The 12,384-nt window shown below is 38.1% G+C and overlaps 1 protein-coding gene across 1 annotated transcript in view; it reads right to left on the reverse strand.

Moving 5' to 3' along the window:
• Positions 1-11,043, reverse strand: part of PARP8 (poly(ADP-ribose) polymerase family member 8) — a 126,454-nt gene extending 115,411 nt beyond the window's left edge. The window contains exon 1 of the mRNA XM_083819075.1: positions 10,801-11,043. The gene's annotated coding sequence lies outside the window, so the exon portion shown is untranslated. The remainder of the gene's footprint in view (positions 1-10,800) is intronic.
• Between the last annotated feature and the right edge of the window lie 1,341 nt (positions 11,044-12,384).

The following is a 12,384-nucleotide window of genomic DNA, read 5'->3' on the forward strand; positions in this document are numbered from 1 at the left end:
TCTCTCTTTTCAACTCTTGATCCTGTCTATCATATCCATTGAGTTCATCTCTTCCATCTCACTTTTAGCAGGTCACTTCAAGAGCAGCTCAAAGAAGAGGGGTATAATGGAATTTTGTCCACAGAAATGGAGTTTTTGAAGAGGTGCAAGTGGGAATATTTCCAAAACTTTTATCCAAGACTTTCTGAAGTCAATCACAAGCAAATCCAGACAGGGAACCCTCTGCCTCCCACCAGCTTCTGAAGTGAGTTGCCTCTTGCCAGCATCATCGTTGTTTCTGTGAATCATGGGCACGTTTGGTTGCACACTGGCAGTGCTCTGTAAAGCAAGTAGCCGGGGCCTTCCTCTCAATTACTCTGCAGCCCAGTAGCTAGACTATTGCTCTAGGAGATAAGAGCTGTGAATTTATACTCATAGGCTGACAATACTGTCTCCACAATTAACTGTTATCAGAGTTACACCCTGAGCTCAAACAGTGATCAGTCCTGAAGGTACATCATCCTGCGTGAGCAGAAGAAATGGTTTCCAAATCAGGACCAAGAGGCCTATCTCAAGTGCAGATAAGCGCCTAAGCCCAGGGGAGAGGCAGAATTTGAGATCCATTTCTCACTTGGCTGTGTGCTGTGCTCACTTTCCAGCATCACATCTATTCTAAATTCCCTTCCCAAGAGCTTTAATGCCTTCACTCACTGAGCAGGCAGCATGTAAGCATGTCTCTCCCAATCCACATTTAGTCACAGGCGATAATGTTTATTGAATGGCTCAAGGGTACACAGACTATTTCTAAAATCCATAGCATCACTGGTGTAATTTACCACAGCTGAACCTGCTACCTGGCAAATTTCTCAATTGCTGAGCAAATGCATAGTTAAAAAAAACACTTTGTTGCCTATATCCAGATTGCAATTTCTTAATTGCAAATTGTCATGCCAGAAAGTACTCAAACTGTAAAATACTTACCTTGCTAAAAATATTCCATATAGTCCATTTTCTGCAACAGTAAAAATGATTCACCATGTCACCATCTGTTATCAGGTACTGATGCTTTCTTGCTATAACAACCTCAATTGCCACCAACCTGTGCTTGCCGTTAACTAAGAATTTGTAACCCAAACTTAAAAGGAACTGCAAAGTACTCTCAGTTCAGCTGAAACTGATAGGGTGGGAAGCACTCAGCACCTTGCAAGATTAGACCTTTGAAACAAAAGACTAATTCCACCAGAAGACTGCATCACATTTATACTGCAAGCTGTGGTGTACTGTTTTGATCTCTGACCTAACTCTAAATGAGAAGCAAAGAAAGGGAAAATTAGCACATGCAGAGTTTTATGCTGCTGCTACTTACACTCCTTCCTGTACCCATGCGAACTCATTTAGCGTTTGTTCAGCTACTGCTGCACAACCAACTGTGTTGAACCCCAGAGATGTAATTAGATTTGGGTGCCTGAATTTGTTCCCTTCAGAAGATCAGGACCAGGGGTTAATGCAATGTTCAGTCAGTCTTCTTAAACCAAAGCACTCTTTAATCTTAAGGAACTAAACATAAAAGACAGTGACATTTACAATAATTAATGAGTGTATGCATCTTTTACCAAAAGCATCCCAAGCTTCCATACAACAGCCTAACTTTCAAATTCTGCATGCTTGTCTTCTTTACTCACTTTCCCATAGTCTCATGTACAGAACCCCAGTGGCCAGAAAAAGGGGGGGTTTCTTTTTTATCTCTTTATAGGCCATCTTCCCTGGCTGTTTCCCCTCTGGTACAATGGCACTATAACCTGGCAGGAGCCAGAGTAGGTATTATTATTTTTTTTTTTTCTTCTTTTTATAAATAGTAGCTCAAGTATTGTATTTAACATTAAACTTGTACAAGAGAGTACATGAGTACATTGTGTGGGGTTTTGTCTATTTCTTTAGCTCATAGGAAACCCAGCCAAAAGTGTACAGTATTAATCCCATTGACCATATCTTTTGGTACTTACCAAGATCATTTGTTTGCAAGCCATGTTCGTGATTATTACAAGTCAATCTGTTCCCTGGTTTCTGTTACTTTAACCCTGAGGTACAGTAGGAGCCAACAGTACCAGAATGAAGAAGTCACTACTAAAAACTAAGTAATGCCATAATCTAAACTAGAAAAAAAATTTGCAGTCTTTCCTATTTCCCAACGAGACTAGAACAATTAAAAAATCCTTAGGCAAAAAGATTGTGGAGCTATAAATTAAACCCACCAGAGTATTTGGAAAAACAAATCATTTCTCTTCTATGTATTTGAGGCAGTTTGTACGGTTTAAGTACAAAAACATGCTTGTCGCATATCAAGTGCGTGTCTTTCCTTCTAAAAACATGTGCTAATTTCACAATTATTTTCAGCAGCAGACCAGCTTCTGATATCCAGTGGTTAGACTGCTGCCTGTCTACAAGATAGGAAATTAATGAAACAGGAAAAGTGGCAATGAAAGAACACATGATGCACCCTCAAAGATAGATAAATCAAATGTAAAGCAAAGCCTGTAGTGCTTACAAGGAAAAGATCCCTCAGAGGTGAATCTACAGTTGTTGAGGGTGGGGAGCAGGGAGAGGGAGGGGAGGAAAAAATAAAGGTGTTAATGAAAAAACGTCCATAAATAACTGGGAGAAAAGGAGCAAGATTGCTTTTAGTGGGAAGAAAAGACATAGTTAAGTACTTAACTTGATTTTTTAGAAGGAGATCATGTCAGTATTCTCGCTTCTTATTTAAAACAAAAAAGGCCATCTGTATTAACAATTAATATTGAAGGCTAAGCCTTCATCACAGATATTGTGAATTCAGTTAGACCTTGCTTTTACAAATCACATCTAGGCTTTCAGCATGAGTAGTCCCATTGATGCAAGCAAGACAAGTAATGAATTAAAATGAAGCAATTAATTATTTTTTAAACACAGCTCTTAGTTAACTCACATCCGTTCTTATTCTAATATTTAAAACCTGTGTATGCATATACAACAAGTGGCATTTTCTGTAAGCTTGGTGAAGCTCTACCTAGTCTAATAATATCATTCTAATAATATTATTTCTCAATATTTCTAATAGTTTTATTCAGATAAACACTAAAAACAAGTCTCCCTGAATGCCATATTTTCTTGAAAAAGATACCAAATTAATCCACTGCCTTTATTGAAAAAATGAATAAATGATTTTGTAAGGAAAGAGGAATAACCCCACTAATGAAGCAATGACTATAATGATGTAAGGGCTTGAGCTTTCACAATGCTATTTTCTTCTCATTTCCTTCTCTTATATACAAAACATGCAACAAGACCAAGGTTACATACGAAAAGTAAGATAAAGATGCCCTCTTGCACAATTCCTCTACCATAGCCCAGAGGGATGCCTTATTACTTCAAAACCACAAAATTAATGATGAAACAAATACAAAAAAAAAATAAAAATAAAAATAAAAATAAAAATAAAAATAAAAATAAAAATAAAAATAAAAATAAATGTTTCTGGACTGTGTTTTTCAGATTCACAGATTCACAGATTCACAGATTTCTCTAGGTTGGAAGAGACCTCAAGATCATCGAGTCCAACCTCCGACCTAACACTAAGTACTCCACTAAACCATATCCCTAAGCTCTACATTTAACCTCTTTTTCTTACCAATTCTTCCTCAATTCTGCTTTTCTCTTGCTCTGAAACAAGGTCCAGGCTGCCAGCAGTGAAGTAGCCCATTTTACAAAACCTGCTGGAGCCCCATCTGTTTTGGTTGAACTTTGTATTTATTTTGCCCAATCTAACATCTATAAACAGCAATTCTGTATATTATCAAATGTAGATCAGTTGTCTGATAAGTTTTTTTACAAGTTTTACAGTGTGTTTATACTATACCTTTTGTATTATGAAACCAGTTTCTTCTAACATTCACAATATAAGATATGTACTTGTGTAAATAGACTAACTCAATCAACAACATCATTGCTTTACAGGATTAGTATAGAAAAACAGCCACAAATAAAACTAGGTCATTGTTACTGATTTCTACGTGGCAAAATCAATTATTACATATTTTTGTACAGTTTTTTGTGTTTAATGCTTTCCTTCTTTTCTTCCAAAGTGGTGAAAACCATGAGGCCAACACTTAAATATTTGGAAACATTTCAAGGCTGGAAAGAAATTACTAGTAAAAATAATTAGTTAGTGTTTCAGTGACCTTTTCTTTAAACATTTGCAGTTCCCCTAAATGAAAGATTAATACATCCATCATAATTGTTATGCTATTTCAGTTCTATAGTGATTCTCTATAATGTTTTGTTGTGCAAAGCAGTGTTAAAATGTTACGTAAGAAGATTCATCTTAGTTGTGTCTTGGTGATTTTTTATGTATCTACTGAGAGTTCTATACTTATAAACCCTATTTTTATTTTTTTTATTAAATTAGTTTTTGGTCTTCCTACATAATTATCTAAATTCTGTAAACTATACAGATATAGTTCTTGGCACAGTATTTCACACTGACAAGAGAATGCTAAAAGAGAAATGCAGCTGGGTAGACTCCTAAAATACTCAACACTGATTTAAGCATTTCGGTAAAGTCAGTCACAAGAGAAGAGCTGGGTAAATAGTAGGAAAAATTATTCATGGAGACATTTACAAATCCCTTACAATTTGGCTATCATCCCATTGCTTATACTTGCTTGTTTTCAAAAATATCCAGCAAGACTTTTATTGGATGATGTCAGTATGCAGCCATGATAATTTTGCATGTACATTAATATCTTGTACAAGTATTGCATGATACTTGTATAATAAAGCTATTATATCTTGTACGTATATTAGGTGTCCCTGCCCATGGCGGGTGGGGGGCGGATTAGGTGATCTTTAAGGTCTCTTCCAACCCAAACCATTCTATGATTCTATTTACATTTGATCCAGAAATTTCTTTTCTTCTGTTTACACAATCAAGAAATAGACACGACATCATGTCACATAATTCCCACACAAATCATGGATAAAGTAATATAATTGGTTAAAGATATGATTAGAGTGAACAGCTTTCAAGCAATACAGGATTTGATAGCTGTTCTCACAAAGGTGTTTAAATAACGAAGATGTGATATATATGTTCCTAAAAATGACAGGTCAAAGGCCTTCAGCGTTCAGTGGTCCCTTTGACTGGGACTTCTGCTGTTGAATCAAAGAAAAAAGAAAACCATGTTTGGTTTGGATTAAGCTAAACTTATTTCTGTCATCTCTTTCTTACTGAAATAAGAGAGATGTTCTGGTCCATTTAACAGAATGTTGTTCTTTTCAGCCTGAAACAATAAGTTTCACTTTGGGACATTCATTTTAGGAAAAAGAAGTAATAAAACTGCCCTTAGAAGAAATGCACTTTTACTCTGTGTCATACAAGGCCTCATGTTGTTTGTTTCACATCTTTGCCTCCCTGTATCCACTGAAGCAGATGAAACGGCCTCAACAAGAGCACCTCGCCCCAGAAAATTACTCCATCTTCTAGATAAGATATTTGGCAGAAGTCAAGTTTGGTTTTATTCCTGCCTTGAGTGGAACAGAGCTTGCATTTGAGCTGCACATTAAGCGAGAAGCAATGAACCTTCAGCTCCGTTGTTTGAACACTCACTCAGGAGGATTCCAGCCCCTTGCTCAATGAATGTACTTTTGGTTTAGACAAAGAGAAACAGCTTTACAAGGTCTCGTCTGAGAGCAGTGTATTTATGGCACTCAGTTTAGAAGTATAAGATCTAAGTCTCCTGAAGAGGAAGGAACTCAGTTAAACTTTCCCATTTCTGGAATGAATGCATTAGCCATATTACTTAATGAAAGAGAATATTATTTTCAGCTGGGAAAAAAAAAAATCCGTACAATTAACCAGAACAAATAATTCAAGCTCTCCCTTAGAAGGCATTTTTGTTACTCCATAAAAAAGATCAATTGTTTGTATGTCACTCTGACACTCTCCTAAGAAGGTAGAAGGCCAAGTAAGAGGAATGTCCAGGTAAACAACTTACAGTTTAAGCAACTCTGCACTTTTGAAATCCTTGCCTCTCAGAAAAATATTTGATTGACAATCATTAGTGATACCTAAGGCCATGTTTCTGGCATGGTGGTGTAGGTTCAAAATTCGATCAATGAAAAGCGATATGAAACAGGAGATTTTTAAGCATACAAAGAGGGAAACAGAAAAGTGAGCTGGTTCAGGGAATGAAACCAAAAATAAGGTGAACATAAAAAAACAATTTCCTGCAAGAACAGCTCTTCAAGTGGCTTATTAAAGCATATTGACTGTGTTAAGCAATGTGCTGGTGTAAGAGAGGGGACAGGACTATGGCAGACCCCACTGACAGATTGCAGCTACTCCAAGTAGTTTCCCAAGTTCAAATCTGATCTCATATATACTGATTACAGTGAAGTAATCAGTACTTACCCCTCGTAGAGGCAGGAACATAAAACTTACGTTCTAAAACATAAACCTTCTACTGAGTACAGAATATTGCCCTTCACATTAGGGTTCCTAAAAAATGCCAGTTGAGCTGGCATCGTGATCATTGTGACCATCATTGAAAAGTGATGTGAGAAGGACACAATAACTCATCACAAATTGGAGTTTTAGAAATCAGAAGGCCAAATACTGTGGTGCAATTACCTCAGCTATTCTTTACCTTAGTGATGATGAGGATAGCTAAGATCTGGAGGGTGGACCATTGCCACATGGGTATGGACACAAGCTAATCAGGAAATAAGGTGTTCTGTGGCAGGGGAAATGGCAGTCTCAAAATCACTTCGCAAACAGTCTGTGAGCACAGAGCCCCAACTAAAGCAACCGCCTTCTCGTGGTCTGTAATAACAAATGCCACCCTTCTATCTAAATAGATGCCAGCGGTTTGGCTGTGGGGAGCTCCTTGACTCTATGATCCGTGGAAGAAATCCTTGTTAAAACCATCCCTCACTTCTGTCCTCCTACCCATGGAGAAGTAGAATGATACTACCCAATATATTATTTTAAACAACACTTGTGAGGAATATAATTCAGAAAAAAGATATTGCAGAAAAAAAAAAAAAGGCATAGTTACTCTCCATACAAGCATTTGAGCACAAGTTCAGAAACTCATTTCCTTTAGTAGCATAAGTCCCATTAAATTCTTTCACATTTTAAAATTATTATCCTGTGGCCATATTACCTTTTAAGAAAGTAATGTAGCATTTCTAATTCTTCAGGAAGAAATGATTGTAGAGACTCATATCCTTGTATTTATTCTTTGTCTGATGCAGTATTAAGCTTTTTTTCTTTTTTTTTTTTTTTTGACAGTTTATCCAGGTTATTCTGAAATATTTTGTACTTGTAAAAATTGTGTATTGGAATCAAACTTCACCCAGTGAGTCCAAAGAATAAAGCATATTTTGTGCCTCTTGCAGCTTTATTTAAAGATTTTGTGTATTTACTTTCTGATGTACATCCAGAAATAACTGGGAGAACAGGAGTACATTTATGCTTTATAACTTAGTAATACAGAATATAAAAATAATTTGAAGTGACAGTATTTGCTAAATCCCACCTTGTTCTTTTATTGTCTCTGATATCATAATAAATAATATACATCTGTGTGAGAAAGGAAATGTTTAAGGTGTGTACCACTGCCCTCTAACTGTATATAAACAGAAGTATTCATTTAGACAGCTGAGGCTGTGTACATCCAAAATTTCTGTAAGCTAAAAATTGCCTTTCGGCTGTACAGACTCTTGGGGCTCTAGCACTGTCCATCAAGTTGATCTGTGCAATTTTGTTTTGTTTGGGGTCTTCTGGGAGACAGGTGGGGTTGAGATCTTTGGAAGGGGACAGGGTTAAACACAAAATAAGAGGAAGAAAGAAAGTTTAGTTTTTTTTGTTTGTTTATTTTAAGCAATTGTGCTTTTATAACAAGCTGAGTTCTAGATCATAACTTCCAAAACACTTCATCTTTTTCTCCCTGTTTGTGTGCTGGTCATTGCTACAGGTAAGAGAACATGGCAAAAATTATTGTGGCAGTCAAAGGAGCTGGGGGACAGCTAATAACAGAGAATGAGGCTCCTGTACATGCCCCAGCTGTTCCTCCAATAACCAGAGGCAAGCTGGCTGTCCTACTAAAGTGCATGCATATGTTCTGAAACCCATCTCCCCTGTCCAACTAGTTGCAAGAGTTCCGAGGTTACAAGAGCTTCCTCCGCTGTGGGCTGGAGGTGTCGTCCCCTGACTACCTGTTCATTTCTGCCTGCCACTGCCTTCAGTTTCTTCTACTCCTTACTGTTCCTCTTCCTCTTGTCTTCCAGTCTGTGAGCTCTGCCAGCAGTTTTAGAGATGACTTAAAATCCATTGTGCAAGATTTCCATCAAAATCGGGAAGGGGGGAAAAACTGTGACATTTTCTTCAAATGGCATGAAGACGGGTAAAACGAAATTCGCACAGCTGAAATGTGCAGTAGAACAAAAGCATGGACAATCTGATTACACTGTTTTCAGGCTGGTGGAAAATACACTGGAGGAAGAGTTGCAGAAGGAAGCTACAAATCCCCTTTTGAGCTAGTCAAACTCAGTGCTTTGAGGTTAAGTAAGCAAAGTCTCCTATAGACCCTGTATAAGATGTAGGACAAGATAGATTCTGATCCTCTTTTGCTGTAGTCATAATTTAACTTTGATGTTATAGTTGTACCTTACAACTTATTTGACAGTATTTCACTGGTAAAATATTTGTATATTACCTTCCCCAAATGGTTAAATATCTCAATGTAAGTAAACACCTGTGATAACTCTTTTTTTCCAAATACAGTTTCAGATTCGTTAAATTCATTATGTGCATTCTAAGCTAATACTACTTTATATTCTTATAATATGGGATATTTCTGAATTAGATCATTACTATGTATTTTTCATTTTGAGAAAAAAGTCACTCCTGGGTTTCTGAGGAAACATGACCACTTGTAATTTAAGCAAAACCAACTAGGAGGTGTTTCTGTTAAACTATCATCTTGTGGTTAATAAACAGCCATCCATATATATAGACTGTGTTGCACTGTCTTGTAATAACTGTTCCACTTAATAATGCTGCAGGGAGGACCTAACAAAAGATACAAACACTTTATCCAATTTAGAAGCACATGCAAGATTTATTACTGGCAACTGCTTCTATATTTTATATTTTTGTATATTTATATTATATTATATAATATTTGTATATTATATGTTTTTATATTATATGTATTATTTGTATATAATATGTATATTATATATTTATATATTTGTATTTTATATAAGGTTGATAGTGTCTGTTGCATACAATTTAGCAATATCGTCTTATAGAATGAATAAAAAATGAATGTGTCGAAAGAAAAAATGGGAAAGAGTGCAAGAGAAAAGCCCGTTCAGAAAAGAGAAAGCATACAAACAAGGGGTAGCTTGCTTGTTTATTGTTTTACATTGAAGATACTAATTTTGCTTCTGTGGTTATATTAATATTCTTGGATGCCTGTTCAGGAAATTGGAATCTCAGATCTAATATCATTCTGTTCATCTCTAAAAATACAGCTGCTTATGGCAAGTAATTAGCTTACCAAAGTTATTGACTCTGTGACAGTAGCACATACTTTATTCCTTCTCCAAAAGATTTTTTCTTCCCTGGTGAAACTGATGTCTTGAAACTATGCTAGGGGGACATGACTCAGCCCAGCTCTTCTCAGTATCTTGGTGTTTCAGTACTTGGAATTACTTAGGATCTCTGAGTTATATGACAATTCTAAATATGGTCATAAAAAGGATTGGACATCTTCAAAAGCATCACCCAGCCAAAATCCTGATATGAGATAATTATTGACCTCTCCAAATTCTCCCAGTTTGGAATGATTCTATTTATTTGAATGTTATTTTACTTATACCTTCATAAATTACATGAAAATACTTCCTCCTGGAAAAGTCTGGCAGTTTTTCAACATAATGCAAACATGCTGTGGGTTATTGGACAATTAACATTGTGTCAAAGCTTCACTATATTCTCTGAAAGTGAAATGCCATTTTGCTTTACTTAATAACACTTCTCCCTCTACACCTTCTTATGCCTTTTGCCAAGAAACTTCAGGAAGGAAAAACACTTTTCGAAAGGGATGCTGCAAGTGGAAGAGACTACTGCAGAAATCACTGCCAAGCCCTAAAGAGGTACAAAGTGGTGACAAATTACATGCATAAAAATATAAGCAAAATGCTGACGTACAACATATGCAGTTGCTACTGGCATTTAAGAGTAATGGGTGAGCAAAACTGTACATACAGGTGTATTTTTACTCCAAGAATTGCTGAAAAAATTAAAATTATAGGTAGGATTATTTTACTTCAGACAGTTATATGTCAGGGGTAAAAATTCACTTCTGTATTTAAAGTAACAAAATCATAATTAAAGGAATAAAAACTACCATGTTTCTCCTTTGCCATTTTTTCTTTAGATAAAGTGAAATACCAAAATCCTGGACTGATATCAAATCTAGACATCCCTGAATGAGAGAAAAAAAAGTCATTTAAAAACTGAACTATGTAAAAACGCTATAGTTTTGAGGATATTTACAATGACAATAACAAAGTGTTTGACTCTCTCAAGGCAACGAAAGATTATTGTTTTGAATAGATTATTACCTGAGTCCTTTAGAGAAAACAATGCTTAGGAGATACGTAATAATCAAATGATAGCTAATATGAACCTGGTATGGATCCAAGGAAGAGACAGGTCCTGCACATAGGCATTAGAGATAAAATACTACTAACATTGTTTAGCTGGCACCTTACCTTGGAAACATCCAAATGCCATGATGCGCCAGAGAGTATGCCTCAGAAGGGCTGCTGCTGCGCATCACGCGTTAATTTTGACAGGACCGACATGCAGAGCAACCCCGGACAGACTCCACTGTAATCCATGCAAGTGTTTCAGGGTTTCTTTTAATGCTGCTAAGAACCAGCTCCCTTCTTCAGGAGAGTCAGTCCCATGACACTCGCTCCATGCAGGACAGACAGGAACAGCCCCGCCGTCAGTCTGTCCCAGGAGCCAAGTTAATGATCAGTGGCTCGGACACTGTCGTGAGCTGCAGGAAGAGCCACTGTGCCACGTCTGCTCTGCTCTGCATCCCATGCCCAGGGGATGCCCTGCCAGCCCTGCCAGCGAGGCTGCCCCGTGGTCCCTGTTCGTTAACCGGATTTCAGGGGCCAGCAGTTATGTAAAAGGGATTTAAGATCACAAGAGCCTTTTCCTGGTCTTTGCTCCAAGGCCTGTTATTAATTAAACTGTCATTAGATGAAATTCTCATGTAATGACTGGAGCAGGGCCTAACACACAAATGGCAGCATTGTCTGCTTTCGTGGAGGCCGGAGCTGCCTACCCTGGTGGTCTCGCCCCAGCCTGAGCCTGCAGGTCTTCATGGACTCTGCCCGAGTCATGGTCTCCACCCAGGCTGGCCACCTACTCAAAACAAGAAATGAAGATGTACATGAAAAAGGCGGATTCTGGTCACAGAGCCCACCAGCAGAAGACCCACTAGCCCAGGCCCTCCAGGCAGCCCTGCCAGACGGTCTGTGAGGGGCTCTGCCCTGCAGGACATGACAGGCCTTGCACGGGAAGAGAAGAGAAGGGCACTGCCTCTACCACTTCATACTCTGCTGCTCCTCTGCTTTCGCACCAATGAAGAAACGTTCATTTTCAAATTTGTGCTCATTGCTGCTGGGGTTACTGAGGGTGCCATGCACACCTCGGGGTGGGGACTGGCACTTTCCCCATCTGCTGGGGCCGCTTCTGCTTCTGATCGCAGGACTGACAAGTATTTTCAGTGCAGGACAAACATGACTTGACACCTACTGGGTAAGATTGTCACTCTGAAATGAAAATTTGGAATACAAAATTAAATGAAAGATTGGATTCCCAATGCTCTTTTTCAAGAACAGATCCTGAACAAAGCACATGGGATTTAAATTATCTCCAGTCACTCCCTAGCAGGTGCTCTGACCACATGGCCACAATTCTTGCTCCCTTTCAGTCCGTCTCTTCTGCCTAATTAACCTTGAATTACGTTGTGGCAAATGTACAAGCTGTGGCAGAGTGGTAGGGGGTGTGCCAGAGTTAGGGAGAGAGGGATGGGCTGGAGTCTTCCCCAGGGAAAGAGCAAGTCTCCTTTTAGTGTCCTCTTGGCAAGGGAATTTTATCCTGCCGTGAGTGTTGAGGAAGTGTCATTTCACAATTTCTCTTTCATCAGCCAACTCAGGTCAGGGTCAGCCCCAGGGACAGATAGGTCCCTATATCTGCTCTAGCTATAGATGCAGTAAGGGCAATGTAGTCGGGATGTTGATATCAGTAACTCTTGCCTTGAGAACAGGCTTGCAGTA

This window comes from Anser anser, assembly GCF_964211835.1.
Source record: "Anser anser genome assembly, chromosome: Z".
NCBI classification, from domain to species: Eukaryota; Metazoa; Chordata; class Aves; order Anseriformes; family Anatidae; genus Anser; species Anser anser.